This window comes from Delphinus delphis, chromosome X (genome assembly GCF_949987515.2).
Source record: "Delphinus delphis chromosome X, mDelDel1.2, whole genome shotgun sequence".
NCBI lineage: Eukaryota > Metazoa > Chordata > Mammalia > Artiodactyla > Delphinidae > Delphinus > Delphinus delphis.
This window is the reverse complement of record NC_082704.1, coordinates 23,064,803-23,088,637: the sequence shown is the minus strand read 5'-3', so window position 1 is coordinate 23,088,637 and position 23,835 is coordinate 23,064,803. Positions and strand designations below refer to the sequence as shown.

At 40.0% G+C, this 23,835-nt stretch overlaps 1 protein-coding gene across 4 annotated transcripts in view; it reads left to right on the top strand.

Moving 5' to 3' along the window:
• The first annotated feature begins 969 nt into the window (after window positions 1–969).
• STAG2 (STAG2 cohesin complex component) overlaps window positions 970–23,835 on the top strand; it is a 115,654-nt gene continuing 92,788 nt past the window's right edge. For 2 of the 4 annotated variants that reach the window (XM_060002829.1, XM_060002826.1), the window contains exon 1: window positions 970–1,214. The gene's annotated coding sequence lies outside the window, so the exon portion shown is untranslated. The other 2 variants (XM_060002828.1, XM_060002827.1) reach the window with 2 other exon arrangements.

The window sequence follows — 23,835 nt, the reverse complement described above, 5'->3', positions numbered from 1 at the left end:
CTTGTTCCTCCCCTCCGCCCCAAGAGTGGAGAATAAACTGTTCCAGCGCCCGGCCTAGCCTAGTAGCCCAGTTCCCTAAGTCTCCTAGACCCTGGAGAGAGACAGACCACGTTTTCTGGGAGACGGGACTAGTGTTATAAAGAAAAAAAAAATTTTTTTTTCTCCAGTGCCAGGTCTTCCCGGTAGAGAATCAGCTCGCTTTCTCTCCACACCCGAAGCAAAAAACAAGCAAAACAAAACAAAACAACTCAAAAAACAACCCCCCTAAATCACTTAGGATCAGGTGCCGGAGTCACGCGAGTTGAGTTCTTTCGGTGGGAAGGAGTAGGCAGTGCGGTGAAGCGAGGGTCCGGGATCTAGGGCCAAAGGCCCTCTCGCTGGGGCCTGTCACAGAAGTGGACGTCGGAGGGTGATGCCCGACCAGGCTGCCACCTCGGGCTGCGCGGGGGGCGGAGAGGCCCGGAGCACGAGTCCCCAGCGAGCCCAGTTTCCGATTTCCCACAGCACGGGGGCTCCTCCGGACATTCCTACCGCCCTCCCCTCGACCCCCCCCAATAAAGAAAGAGGAAACGCGGCGCGCCCGGCTGCGCGGCGGAAGCGCTGCTAAACGAATGAGTAAGTCAGGCGCGGGCACGCCACCTTGTTTACCCCACTCGGCGGCGCGCCCCTGCGGGCGCCTCGTTGGGAGGCGGCGTCGGAGACGCTGAACCCGGGAGGCAGTCGGCCCCGATTGGCTGGAGATTGGGAGGAGGATGCTGGGTGGGAGGGCAGGGGGCCAGGCGTTGCAGTGGCGACTCTTTGCCGCTAGATGACGCTCCCTCCCAACGGGAGCCGGGCGCGGGTTCGCGGCCGACAGATGGCGCCTGCGCGTTCCATTCGCCTCCAAGTCGCCGAAGAGCGAACACCCCAAACAATCCCGAAGCGCCACCAAAAAAAAAAAAAAAAAAAAAAAAAAAAAAAAAAAAAAGAGAGAGAGAGAGAGAGAAAAAAAAAAAAAACCCGCCGGATCCGACCGCCACTTTCAAAACCCCCCACCGCTCTAGAACCGCGGGAGCTTCCGTCCCTGAGTAGAATTCGAGGGTGTAAAGAAGAGGAAGGGAAAAATATCTTGTACCAGCCCAGGGGTGAAGAAGCCCCCGGCCTGAGAAAGAAGGAAGGAGGAGTGGGGGAGGCGAACAGTCTCGTTGCTGCCTCTGTATACGCTGAGGGGGGAGGTAAGTTATAAAATGGCGGAGGCGAAGCTTCTAGAAGTTTGGAGGGGCACCCGGAGGGCGCGGGGCCCACCGTGAGGCGCGTGTGGTTGAAACAGGGCGCGAGAGAGGAGTTGGGAGGGAAAGACACTGGGCACTCTTGCCGTTTAATTTCCTCTCTTCTTCCTTTGCCTCCAGCGGGGCCCGCCGTGGAGCGGGCGGTCAAGTGAAGGCGGGGAGAAGCCTCCTCGTCCCCGCGTAACCCCCAGCCCTTCTTTCTCCCCTCTTCCCCCAAGTGGCTCCCTCAGCACTACCAAGAACTTCCAGCCCCCCTTCCTCCCTACCTCCTACTCCTAGAGTGGCTTTCTACCGCAGGACTCTTCTTTTCGACTACCCTCGCTGAAGGTTTTCTCTTCCTTCCCTCGCCCCACTCTCCCTCGGGGCCTCTACGGAGACCCCCCCCCCATGGGTGGCCCAAAATGGAGAACGCGGAGCAGCGCAAGATGGAGGCTCTGCTTCTCGGTGTAGTGTTAGATTTAGGTGCCTTTTCTCCGGCAGGCTCTTAAGCCTGGGAGAGCCCGAACTGGAGGTGGGGTGGGGTGCGAGCCGTAGTGGGGAAGGCCGGGCGGCCGCGGTTGGGGTGGGGGAGAGCGCGGCATCGCGGCGAGGGGAAGGAAGAGAGCAAAATGGTGGTGCTGGGAACCTAGGGGGGAGGGGAGGCGAGGAGGCTCGCTTGTGTATATTTGGGCCTCGGACCGAGGGAGGCGAGGGAAAATCTACTCTGATCACACCCCTCCCTCGTGCCCCCTCCCTTCTCCCTTCCCCTCCTTCCTTTCCTCCCTCCCTCCTCTCCCTCCCTCTCTTCCTCCCTTCCTAGAGAGGGAACAACATTCATGTGACGGGCCCCTCTGCTTCTCCCCCGCCCCATCATCTCCAGCGCGTGGTGGGGGAACTGCCGGGGAAAGCGATTGGCATCGATCTCTCCATCCCTTCCGAGGCCCGACTTCGGTCAGTTTTCTTCGGGCAACAATTTTCTGAATAGGTTGGGGTCTGGCGGTGTTGGCCCCCGCGTGCAGACCTTGCCCCAAAGGGGGCCCTGCCTGCCTGGCATGGGAGGAGGGGGGAAGGGCGGGAGTGGAAGGCTGTTTGTTGGGGGGTTTTGGCGCCACTTTTGTTTTAGTTTTAGTGCTGCTTTTCGTTCCCACCCCCACCCGCACTGTCTTTCTCAAGGCACGAACTGAGCTGATCCTTGCCCCAGGTAGGCAGCTTCTGCTTTTTCCCTCCACACTTTTATTCTTGCTTGGGGTCGACTTTCTTTTTTCTTCTCTCACGTACCCGGTGATCTGTGGACGGCGATTTTAGGACGGAAAGGGTCGGATGGGCCATGGGAGAGAGAAGGTGTGGGAAACAGCATCAAGTAGTTCCGCAAAACTTTGAGCCCCGTTCTCATTTTCTTCTGGCCTACATTCGTAAACGTATTGTTGATTTCTGCCCTTTTTTTCCCCCGTCGCGAGAATGTCTTGTTTTGCCTTTAGTTTTTTTATAAACCGCTGTACTTTCGACATTTAGTTTCCGCTCCCCCTTGGTGTATATGCCATTTTATTTTTAATCATGAACTGTAATGGGTTTTATCGTGTGATTTTTCGTGCTGCAGTGTTCAGCTTTAATTTTTAATATTGCATTAGTAGTTTCATCTGGTTTGTGAGACTTTCTCTTCTGTGGCCTAGAAATGTTTTATATGTTGTTGCCTACCGCCCCCCCCCTTTCTCTTGGATGTAGTTTGTTAATTGAGGGTCATGGTGTTGGATTAAATGGTTATTTACAGTTTACGTGATATATCTATTAGAAACTTTTGATGTGTAGGATTAGATTTAAGTAAACGAAGAGCTCGTGTTGGTTTGAAATGGTTCCTTAAAATGCGCGGGCCGCCCTCCCCCCCCCCCCACCGTAGAGCCCCATCTTCCCCTCACACTGGAGTGTAAATTCCATACCCCTTTTCTCCCACGGACCGCCGTATTTCACGGCAGCCACACCCTGTATTTGTCTCTGTGGATTGGGCTCATTATCAGCTTAATTTAGTGACTCTTAAACCACCATGATGGGACTTGCTTAAGCACGAAGCTTCTTTTCCTGTTTAGTCCTAGTGGTTAGTGTCGAAAGAGGAATAATCGAGGTTTCTTGATGAAACCTGGTGCGGTCCAACCTCTGCCTTTTTTCTGTTGTCTTTTTTCCTACTCCGGGCTGTTGGCGGTGTCAGCACCGCTGCTGGGGGCGGGGGTGGAGGGGAGAAAGAGTCGGGTTACCGAAGTGCGTCATTCCTGGCTCTAGCAGGGCCTGCTCGGGAGCTGCTGGTGTTTGTTACTGTCCTCGCAGCACTTTCCTGCCAACCTTCTCTCTCTGCGTATTGGTTAGGAGCAAAAGCAGGAGGCGGTCTCCTAATTCTATCTGTAGCCTAGCGCGTTGCGTTTAAGGGTATATGTGAACTTATTAAAAAAAAATCGGCCTGGAAAGTGGATACATTTCTCTTTAATGACATACAATTCAGGTAGTTTAGACTTGATTTCATATATTTTCCAGTGAACGGTGGGGTAATTTTGAACATTTTAAACCACTTACGTTAAAATGCCTGTTTTTTTCCCTACATTGATATCAATCTATAATTAGGAATCAGAAGGACCAGTTAAGGCGTAAGTGTTCAGCGGTCTTTCAAGTGCTTGAACTGTAATTTTATGACACATTATGTTAAATAGTCTTTTTTTTTAGTTTTGAGCCAAGGTGCTACGTGAATGCAAGCTAATTGTAAATGTTTAAGTTCATTTTCATCACATTCTTATTTACCCTTTTAGACGTAATTTTAAATATGTCCTTGGGATCTTATTGGCTTTATCAGATTCTTAAAGATGGGTATTTCCCTGTTTAAAAAAAATCCGAATTCTTAAAAAAAATTTACCACCTAACAAGTAATTGTATAGGGTGGCTGTACAGTTACATTGTTAGATTCTTGACTTCTTGCTAGTCTTTGATACTTTTTTATCTTTGGATTTTTCTCTGTACATACTGAGCACAGTGTCTTCCTTTTAATTCTTTTCTGAAGATAATTGGGGGAGAGGTGGGAGGTAGAGATGAAACAAAAGTGGCCTTGAGTTGATGATTGTAGCTGGGTGATGAGTACAGGAGAGCTCATTGTACTATTCTCTCTACTTTAGCGTGTACTTGAATGTTTCCATACTTAAACAATAAATTTGGAAGAAAAAAATTCAGATTGTCTTGCAATTTTGGTGTAATGACTTAAGTTTATATTTACATATTATTTGCCTGGGAAACTTGGCCTTGTGTATAAGTAATTACACAATGTCTGACTTACAAACTCAAAAAATATTTAAATTGAACCAGTATAGAATAAGCAAGATAAATGGTTATAAATTGGTTGAACTTTAAATGTTTGTAACTTAGTCTGAACGTGCTCTACTTTTAGTTTCTTTTTTAATCCTTTGAAAATAGGAAAATTCCATTAGCAAATTTTGTAAATTCTGCTTGGTGTCTATTTCATTAAGTTGGAGTTCCAGTGAGTCAGTATGAAAGGGATTTACTATTAATAGGAGGGGCTTTGGCAGTTGGAATAAATGACAGTGGAAGGGATTCGGGTGCCCTAGGGAGCATTCCTGGTAAGAAGATCGAGGTAGGAGTTGAATTCAGTTTCAGTATTTGGTGTTTAATGAATGGGTAGAGAAGAGGATTGGAAAAGAAATCTACTTCTTACCTGTTCTTTCCCACTGTGAAATGACTATAGCATCCTAAGGTATCAGAGACGGGCAGTGGGGGTGGGGTGGTTTTTTAAAAAATTGATCTGAAAATGAATGTTTACATACAAAATGAGTTGAAGCTCCCCTCCCCCCACTTTTAACCATCTGATGCCATAAATAGTTAAAGGTTGATATGTAAAATATTTTAATGTTTTATATTAAGAACATCTGACCATTACCCATCAACAGTAAAGTAAAAATGCGTTGCCATTAAAACCTTCAGTCTCCTTAATTAGTGTATTTGTAAATTGCTCCTACAAAGAATTTGTAGATCATTTGAAGTTAAGTGCCTTATTTTCTGCAATTTTGTGTTGTTCAGTGGCAGGTTTCTTCACCCTATAAGATGTATTTCTGAACATACGTCAAAGTTTTAAAGGGAACCGAAAATAATGGATATTTAACTTCTGTATTTGGCGAAGTGTGATCCCTAATCATTATTAAAGCAAAAATTCCACCCTAGGCTGGGGACAGACATTTCGTAATTGTTAATATTAGTCTGTTTGTATATTTCGTATTCATCACTTTAGCTTTAGAAGGATGTTAAGAGAAGACAGATTATGTATTTTGAACTCTTATATGCGAATAATCTTAAATGTTGAGGATTGTGACTTCAGATTTATTTTATTGTGAGGCAAGAGCTAAACTACTAAAGCAACAAACTATGAGTTTGGTAACTTTGAAGTCTATTTAGTTAGGTTTTTTTTTTTTAAAGCCCAAGTACTCAAGATTTTAATGAAATTAAATTATACATTATTTTTTCATTGTTTTCTTTTTGAACCTTAATGATGTTGGTGGTCTCCTGAGAACCTGTGAATTAAAATGGGTGGGTTGGGGTGGGGGACAGGCTCAGGCTCAAACTACCCTTTGGGACTATAGGGTTAGATGTGAATATACACCTTGGACAATTTAGTAATGCTTAATACTCTGCATGTTTAACTGATGCCACCCACAATTATGTGTGGGAAGGGAGTAAACAGTGAATAGCATATTCTTTGGGTTCTTTATAATAGATGGAAGACTTCAGTTTTTGATGCTGCAAGTTAACTTTCGAGCTTAAAATTTACAGTAGATGGACGCAATGATCTATTACACCTCAATGGGATAAGGTTCATATCTTTAATGTGACTTTTTTGTCTCACATGTTAAAAAAACACTGGTCTTGTGTTAGTACTTTGACTTCGCTATTAGATTATTCGAAGACTTGAACCCAACAGTTTACTGTGTAGTGGAGCTCTATCCTATACCTATTTTGGGAGTTGGGGAGCATAGCAAAGGCAAGGGATAGTCCCAGTTATCTATGGGTGTCAGTATATATTGAAACACCGTTAATTATCAGAGAGTAAAGAAGAAACTTTAAAGATACAGATTATTTTAAGAGTTCTTTACATGTATTTTATTTGTGTAATTTCTACATTTGATACATATTTAGGACTTTTAATTTGTGGTTCAGTACTGCTCCTGTATAATAATTTTCTGATATCTCTGGATATCATGAGTGGTGGTTATTGCGTGTTCTCTTTGCCAAAGATACATGAGAAAACAAAATTGTCAGCTTGATATTTTTCAGTCTCCTGAGTTGCCTGCTTTGTATTTAATTTAACCAAATTTTATATTTTGTCAGTGTGAGTGGTGTTGCTTGGTGGAGTCTTAATTTTTGTATATGTGCATTTAAAAAAAAAACTACATCTCTTTAGCAGCTATGGTAATCTGCTACCTGAACTGTATTTTTTTTTCTGAACTGTATTTTTAATGTATGCTTGCTATAGTTCTATCTTTGCTACTAGCCAGAAGAAAACAAATCTTTACATATGGTTGGTCTAGTCTAGAGATTATTGAAATTGTTTTAAGCCCCATCCTCTCCCCCAAATGAGGGGAGGGTGAATAATGTTGATGATCTGTTCTTTTTTATTTTAATTGGAAAATACACGACTAGGCTTGATGAGACAAACTAGAGCGATTTCTGTAAACTCTGGATAATATAATGTACACCTCAAAGGTAAAATTCCTTTATAAAAATATATTGTTCAATCTTTGCGATTGGCTCCCTACTGTATCCCTTTAAATTCTTCAGGAACACCCAAACACTGGTAAATATAAACAGCTTGTGATCGCAATAAATATATATATATTGTTTAAATTCTGTTGAATGTTGTTAGGGGGGAAAAAGCAGGTCCTATTTACACTTTTGCATGAATAACATTTGTTTTAATGGGATTTGACCTATAACTTGTTGAATCCTGAGATATTCTAAGAAACTCTTAATTTAGTTGCCATTTGAGTGACTTTTAAATGCCAATAACTGTACACTGTGTGTTTTAACATGTATTGTTTAAACTTCTCTGCTACCTTGCAAGATAGATGGTTGTCATTTTACAGATGGGGAAATTGAGGCTCTCAGAGAATAAATGACTTGTCACATGATAATAATTGACAGTCTGAATTCACACGCATATTAGCCTGGCCTCAAAACCTTTGTACTTTTTTGTTAAACTCAGTAGTTTCTCTTAACTGTGTTAGGTCTTGGGATATCTATCATTGAAAGCATGTATCTTTTCAGTGTTACAAAATGAAGATTTTTTTCACGTATAGTACAGGGTTAATGCAGATTTTTAATGTAGGGTTAGATGAGTTGCTGCCTGATGAACGGTCTAATTGTGTTTTATACTAATAGTTGAAATAGTTGAAATAAATCTGAGCTTTAGGTTTGTTTGAGTATGCTCATTATACAAAAGTTTGTGGAATAATATATATATTTTTTTGTTTTAGATGGGATAATATGTTGAATTGTATTCTTAATTTTTGGGGGGTCATACTATGGTAGATAGAGTGGTTTCACTGATTTTTTTTTCTTTTGTCATTTAAGCTCTATATAGAATGGAGCTAAATGTGTCTGAGAATAGTTCCCCAATCATTCAGCATGTTTATCGAGTGATTTGAAAAGAGAATTTAGGTGACTCTTATAATTCACTGCTCTGATTGGTTCTGTAGGGTTTTTTTGGTTATTTAATGGTACCTTAAAAATATTTTCTTCTAAGTGTTAGTACCTTATCTGTTTCTACTTTCTATTCTAGTTCATCTTTTCACTTAATTAAAATTTCTTGTTCTTATTTTTTATCAGGTAATAGTTAATATTGCTGCCCTGGATTATTTGGTTCATTAGTGATCAGAATCTTGGTCTCAGCTTTCTTTGCTTTTCCTCTTTCTCCTTCCTGCTTTTCATAAACTATAACTAGAACTTTTCTAATCTGAAGGAATGCTAGATATCGTGTAGCTGGCCTAAGATAAATTAGTGGAAATGGGGTAAAACCAAAAATATTAGTGCTTTTCACAGCCATGAGTCAAATTTATATATTTTATGTTAATCATTTCCTTAAGCTTTATTCTGTAGGAAATATTTTTTCCAGGTGATACTGTCTTCTACCCAGAGTCAATATTGAGTCTTTTCATCCATATTTTCCCCTTTGTAGTCCAAGAATACCACTGGTGTTCTACCACAGAATTATGCCCCAAGGCATCCATTGTATATAATAAATTAGTTTCTCTGCAGTGCATCTAGAAAGATACTAGCTATGTACTGTTCTTGGGAGAATTCAGGAAATTGTCACTCAAATCATTTTCTGAGTTCTGTGGTTAATAACATGAGGAACACTGGTTGAGAAAGGTTGCTAGAATATTAAGGGACTTGGTTTGATGTCAAACAAGGTTTTACTTTTCATGGTTTCTTTCCTGTCAGTAACCCTAATATAGCCTCTACTTAAAACTTAACGTTTGATAAAAAGTGAATGCAGTTGCTGATACTGCCACTTCTGTGGGATAAATTGGTCAGTGTTGATTTCAAGCAGTTAGTGCTACTTAGTTGTTTTAAATAATTGAATATTGAATTTGGGAAGTTAAATGCATAATTTCATTTGTAAAAAAGAATATTGTAGGAGCTCTGTTCATTATATTATTCAAAGCCTTTTATAAGAAGCCTTTGACAGTGACTAACATTAACAATAGGTAACACTAACTGTACTCTTACTGTGTGCCGGACACTATTACAAATGCTTTATGTGTATTAGCTCACTTAGTCTTCATAACCCTCTGAAGTAGGATGACCATATGATTTTTTGTTCAAACCAGGATACTGTTGAGAGTGAAAGGGGGCACTAAGTGGATGGCATGCTAGGATAACAGTATAAACTAGGACTGTCCCAGAGTAACTAGGATGTATGATGACCCTAATTAACAACTCCCACCCCTTTTTTAGAAGAGAAAACCAAAGCATAGGAGGCCAAGTAACTTGCCCAGTTAGTAAGTGGTAGGAAGAGATTCGAAACCCCTATGGAGATTTCTTTGGGCATGAACGTGATTTAAATTACTTTACACTGCCATATTCTTAGAGTTTGTTTTTACTCTTTGGAGGAGTTTTTATTGGTATGGGGTCGACAGTAAAAGACAAGATACAGTGTTTTTAAAAACCCAGTAGAATTTCCAGTTGGCTTTTTTCAAGTGACTCTTAAGACTTCAGTGATGATGTCTTAATGTTGAAAAGCAACTTCTCTGAGTGAGGTCCTCCTAAATAAAAACAGAAAACTCCATGATAACTACTTTTACTGTTTACATCTGTATTTGTTTTCCTTACATTGTTTAGACTCCCTTTACGGGTTTCTTAGGAGGAAATGTGAATTGTATGATATTTCATGGGGGCTCTTAGATGGAAAATTTCTTCTGAGAAGAAAGCTGAAAGAGACACAGTTTTGTGACTAAGGAGAAGTAGTATTAGAAAAGAAAGAAAAAGGTCTAGTTTAGAGACTTATTCGAAGTTAAACTGATTCTGTACCATAATTTGAAAATTAAGTCTTTTGGAGATTGATGTGTCATTTCATAAAATTAATAGTTGTCTTTTATTTTTGGTGACTTTTGCAACTGCTTTGTATTCCCAGCCTGTTTGTTTGTGGTACACACACCCCCCCCAAATGATTTAAACATTTGGTGAAATGATTTCAGCATAATCACAGATTTTACTATTTTGTAAAATAAGATTTTTTTCCCTCTTTTTTCTTTTAGTGAGGGTGAGTAGTAGAGAGCTGATCTTAAGAGGACTTCATATTTAGCTATTCTAATATTTCATTGAGGAATTTGTTTTTTTTTCCGCTAGCTAGTTCACTTTTATAAGTTTTGTTGGCATCACTATCTTATAAACAACTGAGAGGCTATTAAGTAGGTCTATTCAATTCTTAAAGTCATTTGTTTAGTTCATTAAAGCCATCGTGAAGTTGGAAGGTGGGGACTGCATATCTGACCAGAGGAAGGAATTTGTGGGCCGCATAATGACTGGTAAACAAAAGGTTATTTTGTGGATTTGATTTATTATAGAAATTAATGCAGTTGGTATTTCTAAAAAGCTATTGCTGGGTTTTAATATGGGGCCCATGGATAGGGTGGAGGTGTGAGAACCCTGTGAAATTAATGTACAACATGTATAACTGCATTTATTCAAGTTTTCGAAAGAGTTCATTCGTTGTTTTTTCAGCTGGTACTTAAAGTGCCTTCAGGGATGGGATATACAGTGGTAAACTACATAGTCTCTGCCCTCAGTCAATGTTGTCAGTTGAGTTTTATCACCCCAAAAGGGTTAAAACTAACCGATTTTGGAAACATTATGTACTGGGATTACTGTATATTAAAGAATACTAAGCTAAAACCAATAGCCATCAATGCAGTTTTTTTATTATTTTTTATTTTTTTTGCGGTACGCGGGCCTCTCACTGTTGTGGCCTCTCCCGTTGCAGAGCACAGGCTCCGGACGCGCAGGCTCAGCGGCCATGGCTCACGGGCCCAGCCGCTCCGCGGCATGCGGTATCTTCCCGGACCGGGGCACGAACCTGCGCTGCCTGCATCAGCAGGCGAACTCTCAACCACTGCGCCACCAGGGAAGCCCAATGCAGTTTTGATAGTGTCCTTAATTTAAGATTAGTGACAAGTATTTAAAAATAAGGAGTACTCTGAAAAGCTTTGGGGAAAAATAACAATTAAGGACTGTTGATGTAGCATTGCAATGCTTCAGTTCAGTCTTCGGTGGTTGTTAATAAACTAAGTTAAAGAAGCCCATGATCATTCCCTGTAACCAGTTACTGTTATCCAAAGGTTGAGACCTTCTAAGTGATATTGTGCTTCTGTGTAAAAGAAAAAGAGGCAATCAACAATCACTCTGTTATATAGGACTCTTGTGTGTCTTTCTCTACCTCAAGTTGTAAATGCTTGCGTTTAAATAGGAACTTAAATTTATCCCTGCTTGTGTTTTGCTTTTTGACTTTGGATTCTTTGTTGGAGTGTTAGCTTGAAATGTCTTTGTAGCAGTATATGATATTCATTAAATTCATTCTCTACATACATATGATGATGTAGGTTTGGTATATTTAAAGTAGTATTTCCATTTCAGGACTGGGATGTATGATACTCTCTTTTCTTGGGTTTCTAACGTTTTTCTCTTTTCAAAAGCAAGAATATTTCCACACTCACCAATGTATCTCCTGCCTTGTAACTAATTTGCAAACTTTATGGTGGTTAGAATGTTACTACAAAGAACACATTTAATATTCTCTTACTAAAAAAGGCCTTTTTTGTGATTTAAAGAAATAGTATTAAAGATAGTTGGACATGAACCTTTGAGAATTTCCCTTCTATGCTAAAGAAGTAGAGAAAATGTAGGAAATATTAGCAAAGCCATAATATTTTTCCTTTGGGATATGTCCCTCCCTGTTTCCACCACTCATTCAGGCCAAAAGACATTCCTCAGACTTTATTCCTGGCAGGAGAATTGAGGAAGTGGTGGTAGCCATGGCTGGCAGGGAAGTAGAAGCTTGAAGGTATGTTTTTGAAAAGCAAATTTGTCAATGACAAATGGATTTTTCCAGTTTGAGTATATGTACTTTTTTGAGTTTTGGTTACATGTCAATGCATAAAGTGCTACTATTCATTGAGGAATATTCAGTGGTTGGATTCATATTTGGGTGTTCTAAATATACTTGAAAAATTTCAGAGGGATTATCTGGACAATACAGGATTATATTAGAAAAGATCGTTTAGTAGGGAATTAGTTCCTAAACCTTTGAAGTTAGACTGAAACAGTTATCCAGGTTGCTGCAGAAAAAATAGCAAACCTAACATGAGAGATAATTATTTGTGTGTATAAATATGTAATGTTTATATGTACAATATTGGTGAATATCCAAACTTACGTCTTATAACTAGTTTACCTTTTTCAGACAAGGGATTACGTTTTTATCTGATTTTGAATTCTTGTCTCATTGTGTAATATGTATCATGCAGATTCTGAAATGGTAATTAAAACCTTAGGTTTTCTAGGAAAGTAACCCTACATTATAATTACATTATTAATATCTCATCTTCAAGACCTGTATGTTGGAAGAGAAGTAGTCAATTAGTTTCCTCTAGTTGGCTTTGCATTAATGATAAACTTTGTGTATCTACAGGATATCATTTATAGGATCTACTACACAGCAAGGCTCCCTAACATTTAATTTTTATTTCTTAAAACAACCATGTGAGATAATTGGTGGTATTTTCATTTACTGAGGTTCAAAATAGTTAAGTGACTTGCTCACGTTCACTCAGCTAGTTAGTGGCAGAGCCTACTTTTGAATCCAGTTCTGCCTAATTCCAGCACACTTCTTTACACAGTGATACATTGCCTTCCAGTGGGATATTTATAGACTTGTGTAGTGATAACTTTTGGCGGGGGGGAAGAGTAAGAGGGGGCAAGCATACTAACTTGATGAGACTGAGGAAGTTAGACTTCTCAAAGTAGAAAACTTTTGGAAATTAGGTAGGGGAAAGGCTTATTTTCTACCAAGAGCTGATAGGGAATAAATTATTCTCAGTCTGAAGTTAGATGTGATATGTTTCGTATTTTATAATAAGCATCAAATAACACCTAGAAGAGGGTTGGGTGGGGGAAGATGATAAAGTTTGTTACATTGAATTTGTTTTAATCCCCAGTAAAGTGACATCTGAATTAATTTTAAGGAATTAAACTTCTTGTAAAATAAACTATGAAACAAAATGTTATCCAAAGCATTGTTGGCATATGTCTCACTAGTAGTGTTCCTACTAAAGGACAGTAATACTAACGGGAGCAAAATCTGATCAGGTAAATTGGTCTAAATCCAGATAACATCATGATGCTACTTTTATGTTCTTCTGTTCTGTTTTGATTTTCATTTTTCTCCAGCACCCTTTTCTGTTGCTTTTCCATCTCCACTATCTGTACAATTTCTAAAATTCTCCATGTAAAGTAGAACTGTTTTGATGATGATTTCCTTTTTTTTACTTTTATACTTTTACTAATAATACTATATAACTCCATATGCTAGGCACTGAAATAGAAGTGATTTCAAAAATAAAGCCATTTTATCCTCCCAGCAACTCTCTGAGGTAGGTACTGCTGTTGTTTTCTGTTTACAGGTGAGGAAACAGGTGCAAAACAAAAAGGTAAAATTGCACAAGGACACATACCTAGGAAAGCGGTGGAGACTTGATGTGAACCCAGGCAATCTGATTAGTGTCCCATGTTCTTAGCACTACAGTACCATACTGCTGATTGTTGACATTAATATGAATGGTTTCCTCATCTTGGCAGTGTATTTATTTTAAGTCTTCTCTTTAATCATGAAGTATGTTTGCTCATCCTAATAGGAATTTTAGAGGTCAGCAGAGGATTGGGAAATTTTCTGATCCTCAGGTTTCCTAGCTATAAAATGGGTAATCCTGCATGCCTTATGTTATTATGGGGATTAGGTAACAATACTTTTCTGAGTGTTTTCTGTATGCCAGACAATATGCCTAGGGTTTTGCTGGCATGATAGACCCCCAGATAACTGTAATATTTTCATTTATTGAGTACATTCTGTATGTCAGATACTTGATGTAATATACTACTTTTACATCTTACATTGTATAGGGGATATTGTACTCATTTTACAGAAAACTGAGGCCTAAAGAAATTTAGTAATTTGCCCAAATATGTTCTCACCTCTCGGCCGTTGTATTTACTGTTCCCTCTGTCTGGTGCGGTTGCTTATTTCTTTAGGACATTTTGCTCACTCAAGTAATCAGCCTTTCAGTGAAGTATTCCTTGGCCATATCATGTAAAATATCTTTTGCCCCCAACACTTCCTTTTCTCCTTACTGTATTTCTCTGCATGGCTCTTTTCATGATCAAACATAGTTTTATGTGGGTTATCTCTTTCCCCACCTTAGAATGTAAACCCATTGAGGGCAAGAATATTTGTCTTGTTCATTGCCTTAACCCCAGCACCTAGAATAGTGGTTGGGACATAGTAGGTTGTATAATATTTGTTGAGTGGATGCATTATGTGGTATCCCGAGACTCACTAGGCTTACTTGCAAGCTGATCCTGAATTAGACTGATTTAATCTTAATGGACCAAGATGGGCATTTTCCGAAACAGAGTTGTGATGAGGATTGTGCTTGGGGCTGTTTTGGGGTGGGAGTGGGGAGGCAGTGCAGTCTCCTGTTGTAGTTTTTAGAAGTCTGTTCTCATGAATTGCCTTGAATTCCGGGAGGAGTATGTGCCCTCAGGTCAGCTTCTAGGTTCTGTGAAGCCTTTTATCTCTTAGTAGAGGTCTGCTTTCCAGCTTCTTACTGTCTTAACTTTCAACCCCTCATTTTGCCTAAAGATTTGTTCATTGACCATTTATAGTGTATTTGTGATGTGCGCAGTGTGGAGCTGTGAAGCAGGGAGTTGGCTTCATACAGGAAGATTCCTAGCTTTGCCATGATATGTACATAAACATGTATGTATGGTAAAAAAAAAAGAACTGCCATGTACTGAAACTTTAAATAATTGTTTTAGTTTTAATATTTTGATAGCACATAAAATCATTATTTTCTCATGTCTTGGAATTCATACCTCTTTCTTCCTGCTTCTCATAAAATTTGTTGCAATAATGTATGTAGTTGGAACATGGTAGTGATAATACTGAACCATGCTCTTGCACTTAAATGGTAGCTGATTTTTGAGAGAAAGACAAAATTGTATTTTTAGATATTTCAATCTTAAGCTGATATTAGCGCAACTGGAGTTCAGCAGATATAAGAGTAGGAGATAGACCTTAGGGATCCCTGTGCATACTGTACATTGGTCTTTAGAGGGGAGAAGTTATAAATAAAGAGGAGTAGAAGGCCAGGAGTGAAAACCTTATTATTAACTGGGTAGGAGGAAGAAGTAGGAACATTGATAGACTGGTCAGGGATATAGGAGAAAATCTAGGAAAATGTAGCATAAAATCCATAAGCATCTAAAATTTGAAAAGAATCCAGATGGCATGTTCTCCCATCTGTGCGATGATTTTAAATTGTATACAGTATAAAAACTGTTGTTTCAATTATGTCAAGATGAAATTATCTTTAAAGCTGATATAATCAATGATTATCCTTATGTAGATTGTTTTCTTTGTGGCATCTCTTGGGAGTTGGGTTCTTCTTCCACCCTGGGTCCCAGGTTACCAGACTAAGCTGGGAAGTGGTCTGGGACAAGAAGGGAGGGCATATCTGGCTTATTGCATTCTGAAAAGTCAATGAAAATTTTACTGGAATTACTTTGTATGGAGCTGTGGATAATCAAAGAATTGATTGTACTTAAATATGAGTGGTATTAGATAATATACTGCAATTTGATGTCCTCTTCAAAATAGCTGTGAAAATTATGGTTGGATTTGCTGGAGTCTATTTTGAAAAGGAAAACCTTTTCTTTTTTTCCTCTGTTCTTTTATATGAGATAAGTGTGTAGGCAACCACTTCACTTTTCTTCAAATTTTGTGGAAAAACTATCTTGGGTAGAAATAATGCCAGACGTGACTATCTTACAAAATTTTCTCACTTTTCTGCTTCTTGGGATAATATTTCAAAGGGAAATTATTGTTATCAGTCTAAAAAACTACTTATAATTCTACTTGCTTCAATCCAAAACTATTTTTTTCAAAACTATTTATTTTTTAAAATTTTGGTAAAATGTAAAATTTTACCATTTTAAGTATACAGTTTAATGGCATTAGTTACATTCACATAGTGGTCCAAACATCACCACCATCTATCTCCAGAACTTTTTCATCATTCCATAATAAAACTCTCTACCCATTAAACAGTTCCCTATCTCCCCTCTGCCCTCAAACAGTTCCTGGTAACCAGCGTTCTGCTTCGTGTTCCTATGTATTTGACTAGGTACCTCAGGTAGGAGGAAGCATAGAGATATTTATCCTTTTGTGACTGGCTTATTTTACTTAGCACATTTTCAAGGTTCATCCTTGTTGTAGCATGTGTCAGAATTTTCTTCCCTTTTAAGGATATATAATATTCCATTTCTGTATATACCACATTTTGTTCATTCATCCGTGATGGACACTTGGATTGCTTCCACCTTTTGGCTGTTGTGAATAATGCTGCCATGGACATGGTATACAAATATCTGTTTGAGTCTCTAGTTTCAGTTCTTCTGTGTGTATACCGAGAAGTAGAATTGCTCCACAAATATTTGAGTGTCTATAAGTGGCAGGCACTGTGCTAAGCACTGGGGATATCAGTGAACAAGGCAGGCCTGGTTCCTGCCCTCAGAATTTACAGTCTAGTAGGGAAAAAAGATATTAAATAAGCAGTTACAATTAAGTATGGTAAGTGTTACAAAAGGGCAAGTACAGAGTGCCATGTGTATATTTTATATGGTCGTAATAATGTATATATTGTTAAAGTAAAAAGAATACAAAACATCAAATGCTTTTTCATATTCTGATATCCCCTGCAGCACCTCACTCGCCAACCTACCACCACACGGAAACTTTTTTGTCCCCCCCCCCACACATTTAAAAATTTAATGCATCTGGAATGTATTTTTGACTCTGATGTGACGTAGGGCTATTGTGCTGTTGTAGTCTATAAGCAGTATATATTTGGTCTTCTCTATTTCTGGCACAGAGCTCCCCAAACCCTTCGAATTTCCTCAGTGTTCGGAGTGATAGAGGTATCTTTTGTTGTATCAATAAGGTGACTTTTAGAAAGCACCTTAGGGTGGGGACTGGTTGGTTGCTAGTGAAGTCAGCTGTGGTTAGAGGGTTAGAACTTTCAGTCCCCACCCCACCCCCACTTCTGGGGGCATGGAATGCAATCACCAGTGGCCAATGATTTAATCAATCCCGAAGCCTCCATAAAAACCCTACAGGAAAGGGTTCAGAGAGCTTCTGGTTTGGTGAACTTATGGAAGTTTGGGGAGAATGGCGAGCTCCAAGAGGACTTGGAAGCTTCCTCGCCTTTTCCCGGTACCTTGCCCTGTATCTCTTTCATCTGGCTGTTCCTGAGTTCCTTTTACAATAAACTGGTGATCTGCTAAGTAAAATGTTTCTGAGTTTTGTGAGCCACTATAGCAAATTAATTGAACCCAAGGAGGGGTTCTTAGTGTCAAAAAAAAATGCACAACCTAAAAGTTGAGAATTATGTTTTATTTGGAGGAATTTCTGAGGACTTCAACCCGCAAGACAGCCTCTGAGATAGCTCTGAGGGACTGCTCCAAAGAGGTAAGGGAGGGGCCAGGATAAATAGGAGTTTTGCAACAGAAAACAGGTAGTTAGAACATCAAAAGACTACTGTTAGTTAAAGAAAACCAGACGTTTCAAGTTAATGAATTTAGCACTTTTCTTGTATGGGAAGATGCAAGAGTCTGGGCTCATTGAAGTCATTCCTTTGATAGGCACCTTAACTATCTAGGGCCAGTATCCTGTTCTTTCCTGTCCTCAGTCCCCTCAGGGTGCACCGTTGCAGGGTGGCTGCTGTGGCTAAGGGTTTGGCAGCGGGAAGCCCCTTTGTCTCCATTCTGAGTTCCCTCAGGGCTCACCATCGGGGCAGCAGGTAGTGGCTGATGGCTTGATGGCCATAGATAGCATCCTTTGTTTGCTGATATGGCAGGCAACGTTTTTCATTCGCATTAAGAACCTCTAATTTATAGCCAGTTGGTCTGAAGTACCGGTAACAACCTGGACTTGCGACTGCCCTCTGAAGTGGGGTTGGGCTGGGGCAGTCCTGTAGGACTGAACCCTTAAACCTGTGGAATCTGATGCAGTCTCTGGGTAGACAGTGTCAGAACTGAGGTGAATTGTAGAACTCCCAGCTGATGTCTGGAGAATTACTTGGTGCTGTATGAGATATCCCCCCACCCCCTCACCCCTGCCCGCAACACAACATTGGAATTGGGTCTCAGAACCAGTTTAGCTCTACACATTTTTGTCTTTTTGTGTGTGTGCCATACCATCAACTACCTAATTATTTTCCTTGCTGTACATTTGTCTCTTTCCTCCTCTGTTTTAGAAGGCACAGCTTCTATGAGTAACTTTGTCTTTTCCCCTTATCTAGTTATGTCCAGCAGTGGGATCATGCTGTCATTGAGTATGAACTTTTTGAAGCTCCTTGTAACTGAAGGTGTGTTGTTTTCCAGTAGGGTCGTACCTACCTTACAGTCCCACCGTTGCTGTCGTGTATGGTAACCACATTATCCCTGCTTTGGAGATGTTATTTTATTTTATTTATTTGCGGTACGCGGGCCTCTCACTGTGTGGCCTCTCCCCTTGCGGAGCACAGGCTCCGGACGCGCAGGCTCAGCGGCCATGGCTCATGGGCCCAGCTGCTCCACGGCATGTGGGATCTTCCCGGACCGGGGCACGAACCCGTGTCCCCTGCATTGGCAGGCGGACTCTCAACCACTGCACCACCAGGGAAGCCCTTCCCCTTATTTTTGAGCAAGGTGTTTTGAATGTGACAGCCAACACTTAAGTTTAACCTGAGGGCCTTTTAATTATGAGTATACAGTACTTTTCTGGTTAATTACTGGTAGTGATGGTTTTTAGTATTAAGTCTCAATAGAAGAATCTAATTTTATTTGGATTTGTGTATTGTTTTGTAATGTCTGTTCACCTTATTCATGGCGTTAGTTCATTTCAGTTTACGAACAGCAGTTGCTTAGGAAACCTGCAATAATCTATCCATCCACTTGTCTAGCCCAGTAGTGTTAAGTTGCATTCAGTGGACAGTTTGTGGATGAGCTGTGCTCAAGTGTTTTGTAAACAGAATATGAGAGAACCAGTGGGAAAAGCCCAGATTTTTTTCTCACTGCAGTGTAATCTTCTTAGCAATGAAGCCGACAGTGAAATTAAATTTTTATTAGTAGTTCAGCCTGTTTTTCTTTCTTTTTTCAAAAAATTAATTAGTTTATTTATTTTTGGCTGCGTTGAGTCTTTGTTGCTGCACGCGGGCTTTCTCTAGTTGTGGTGAGCAGGGGCTACTATTTGTTGCGGTGCGCGGGCTTCTCATTGCGGTGGCTTCTCGTTGCGGAGCACAGGCTCTAGGTGCACAGGCTTCAGCAGTTGTGGCTCGCGGGCTCTAGAGTGCAGGCTCAGTAGTTGTGATGCACGGACTTAGTTGCTCCGTGGCACGTGGGGTCTTCCCGGGCCAGGGCTCGAACCTGTGTCACCTGCATTGGCAGGTGGATTCTTAACCACTGTGCCATCAGGGAAGCCCTCAGCCTGTTTCTTGATAGTAATGATTATTCTTAGTCATGAGCAGGGTAGATAAAGTGAAATTGGCTGTTCGACGTCGTTCTTTGAAAAAAAATAATTACATGATGGCATTAATGGTTGTGCCATGTAGTAGTCAGTCCATAGACTACTTCCAGATAGTAAGTTCATAGACTTCCCCTATTGAGAATTTGTCAGTCTCAAGGCATTGTGAAACCAATGATAAAAGATACTCTTCTTTAGATATCTGAGAATGTTCTGGACTATCTAACTTTAGAGTGATTAAAGATACATTAGCAGCTTTGTAGTGAAAAAATGTTCAGGTCCGGGGAGAGAAGTTCAGGGCAAGTGGAAATATAGAATAATTTGCAAGCATTTTTGGGGGGATTAGGACTGACTTTAGTTAGGAACATAAAATGTATTACTTATAGCTTTAGTTAAAATGATCATGCGTGTTATATTACGTTTAAATGTAGTGAATGGATCCCTGCTCCCCTCTCAACACAATCACCTTGTTTTATTTTCATGGTAGCTTTTCCACTGCTTGCTATTTTCTTATTTCTTTGTGGTCTTCGCCCTACTGGAATTTAAGCACCATGGGAACAGGGGCTTTACTGTTTAATGCTGTTTTCTAACAATGCCTGGTATATAGTAGGTCCTTAAGAAATACTTGTTGAATGAATGAATTAGTCACTAATTTAGCTGGATATGATTGAAATATTCAGAAATAAATTCAGTCCTACTTGTGAATGTAACTAAACTTCTGAACTTAAGAGTGTCTCAGAGCTTTTTGTTTTTTTATTTTTTAAAGCAGTTTGAGAAGTGGGAAAAAGATCCGAGAGGCTTGTCAGTGTTACTATAGAATACAAGAAATTAGAGGTAAGGCTAAAAAGGCACCAGTCTCCAAAGATCATTAGGTAAACTTTTTGCTGTGTGTAACTATGTCTGAACTCATTATGTGAGCTATGACTATTAGCATATTTTCTTATCAGTTTTATCTTCACAAGTTAAGACAAGCTTTTACTCTTAAGCATCTCATTTGGTGTGTTTTCAAACTTAGACAAGTTTCTTTTACAAGTTGCAAAAGTTAAGAAATCTGATGCAGGTGAGAAAAGAGTAGTTAGAAAACTATATTGCCGTTTTGCCACCACCTTGTAGGGGGATTGATGGAGGGGGAGGTATGTTTGCTTTCACTGTGTTCTCCTGTGTTGAACCTATTACCTAATACCAAATTCTGAGTGTGCTGGTCATTACGTGTGTTAGTCAAATGTAATACTAGTGATGATTCCATCGTAGTTTTAGTGCATTGTAGAGTTTACGTAGCACTTCCACTTTGTTCTCATAATTATCCTTTAGGGAGGGAGGTCTTGTGGTATTCATGCTATTTTACAAATGAGGAATTACCCTTTTGGAGGAGCCAAACAACACGGCCTAAGGTCACACAACTAGAATTAGTAAATTAAACACTAGAACATACATCTTACGTGTTCTGGTTCTGTGTTCTTTAGAACCATAGAATTTTAGATCAGGAAGAAGCCTTAAAGATTCTAAACTATATATATACATACATATATATACACATATATATGTGTGTGTGTGTGTGTACACACACACACACACACACACACACACATACACACACACACGAATTTAACATTACAAAGCTGATGTGCCAGGATTCTAACCCAGGTCTTCTCCTCATATCGAATCTGTATTGTTTCTAGTCTTCCCTGTCTTTGATTTTGGAGATGTGTATGCTACTGGATGAACTGGCTGTCTGATAACAAAGGTAGTTGGGTTTCTTAATATTTTTCTGATTCACATCTATGTTTGTAATGGTGAATAGCTTCCAAAAACATTTAAATGTATTTTGAGGCAGCTTGAGATAGTGGAAAGAACATAAGCCTTAGAGCCTAGCAGATTTAAGTTGGAATCCTATGACTTCTTTCCTCATTAACTGTGACATTGTGGAAATTTCCTAACTTCTTTGTTTCCTCATCTATAAAATGGGCAGGATATTACCTACCTTGAAAAAATCAAAGATAGTATAGTATGTTAAGTTCCTGACACATGGAATATGCTCGATAATGTTACCATTGTTTTATGTAGCATTCATACAAATTGACACGAACAGTTGTTAATGATCTTAAATGTTAGTGGATATGAAGTTTTCAATATTATTACTACTACCTGTTGATTTTTATTGGGTGCTAGGGACTAAGCTAAGTGCTTGATAAATCTGTCATTTTATTTTATTTATTTTTTAAATATATTTTAAAATACATTTATTTTTATTTATTTTTGGCTGCGTTGGGTCTTCGTTGCTGTGCGCGGGCTTTCTCTAGTTGCAGCGAGCGGGGGCTACTCTTCGTTGCAGTGCGCGGGCTTCTCATTGCGGTGGCTTCTCTTGTTGCGGAGCACAGGCTCTAGGCACGCGCGTTTCAGTAGTTGTGGCACACAGGCTTAGTAGTTGTGGCTCGCGGGCTCTAGAGTGCAGGCTCAGTAGTTGTGGTGCATGGGCTTAGTTGCTCCGTGGCATATGGGATCTTCTCGGACCAGGGCTCGAACCCGTGTCCCCTGCACTGGCAGGCGGATTCTTAACCACTGTGCCACCAGGGAAGCCCAAATCTGTCATTTAAAATCCTTAAGCAGGAACCACGCAAAGTACAGGTGCAAATCTCCTCACTTTACAAATAGCAAAAAATTGTAGGCATGCACCTTATCTCTAGCCAAGAGCCCTAAAATAAATGTTGATCTACTTGGATCTAATAATGATAAGATAGGGAATAATTAAACATAAAGTATGTACACAGGAAGCGGCATTAGTTATTGTAATGAAATACTGTGGTCAATCTTAATGTCTAACAATAAATAAGTAGGTTATAGTACATCACGTGTGGTGGAATTTCATGAAACTATTAGTAGTAGTTATTACGAATATTACAGAAATGGTAGAAATGCATATAGAGATGAAAAATTATGCACAGTTACATCCATTCTGTGGTTATAGTTTTGAAAATTTTACACCTAGACATTCAGGCATGCACATATGGACAAAGCCTGGAAAGAAAAATGAGAAAAAGTGATTTATTAGTGTAATGGATGCTATATGATTATTCTAAGCGTTTTAAAGGTAATTTCGTGTGTCATTTTGTGGGAACCAAGGTCATATGCTTCCTGTGTAGTGTGCACTGAAGGACATTGATGGCCCTTAAAACATTCAGCGGGTTTAACCTAGATGACAGGGTCCAGTATACTGTTTCTTATACTTTGTGGACACTTTAAGTAATCTCAACTATTGGCTTTTTATTCTTTTAGTAAACTCTCAGCACACATTATCATTCAACCCATTGCATTTTCCAATGGAATTTTAGTGTTTTTTTTCTTCTCTTTGTTCTTGAACATGATAGCCACCACAAGTAGACCTACATATATAACTACTTTTGTACCTTAATGGATTTATTTGAGAATCTTAAAGTTCTTGGGCTTTAAACCCCAGATATATGTCCCACTGCAGTATTATGAGGGGAACCATCCATTGTAATCTTTTTTGCCCATTACTTTTTCTTGTCAATCAGCAAAGCAAATACTTTACTGCTCTCTGCCTTCCGAATTACTTCATATACTTTATGGTTGATATATTTTATGGTATGTGTGTTCTTTTCTGTTTCATTGCTTCCATAAAAAAGACTGGTTTAGGTGTTAGTTTGATTCCTTCTGTTTTTCCATTTATCTGTGAGTACTACAAGACACAGTGCACCATTGATTCTTGCATTTCTCATTTATATTCTGATTTTAAAACAAGCTTGTTAGAAAGAATTTGCCTGCTGCCTTTTCAGTTGTTTCCAGTTAAGGGTTGATTCTATGTGTGTCTGTCTGTCTCTTACGTATTTTATTTATTTATTACAACAATTTATTTATTTATTTAGGCTGCATTGGGTCTTTGTTGCTGTGCGCGGGCTTTCTCTAGTTGTGGCCAGCGGGGGCTGCTCTTCGTTGCGGTGCACGGGCTTCTCATTGCAGTGGCTTCTCTTGTTGCAGAGCGTGGGCTCTAGGTGCGCGGGCTTCAGTGGTTGCAGCAGGTGGGCTCAGTAGTTGCAACACGAGGGCTGTAGAGTGCGCAGGCTTCAGTAGTTGTGGCGCACGCGCTCTAGAGTTCAGGCTCAGTAGTTGTGGCTCACGGGCTCAGTTGCTCCGTGGCATGTGGGATCTTCACGGACCAGGGATCGAACCCGTGTCCCCTGCATTGGCAGGCAGGTTCTT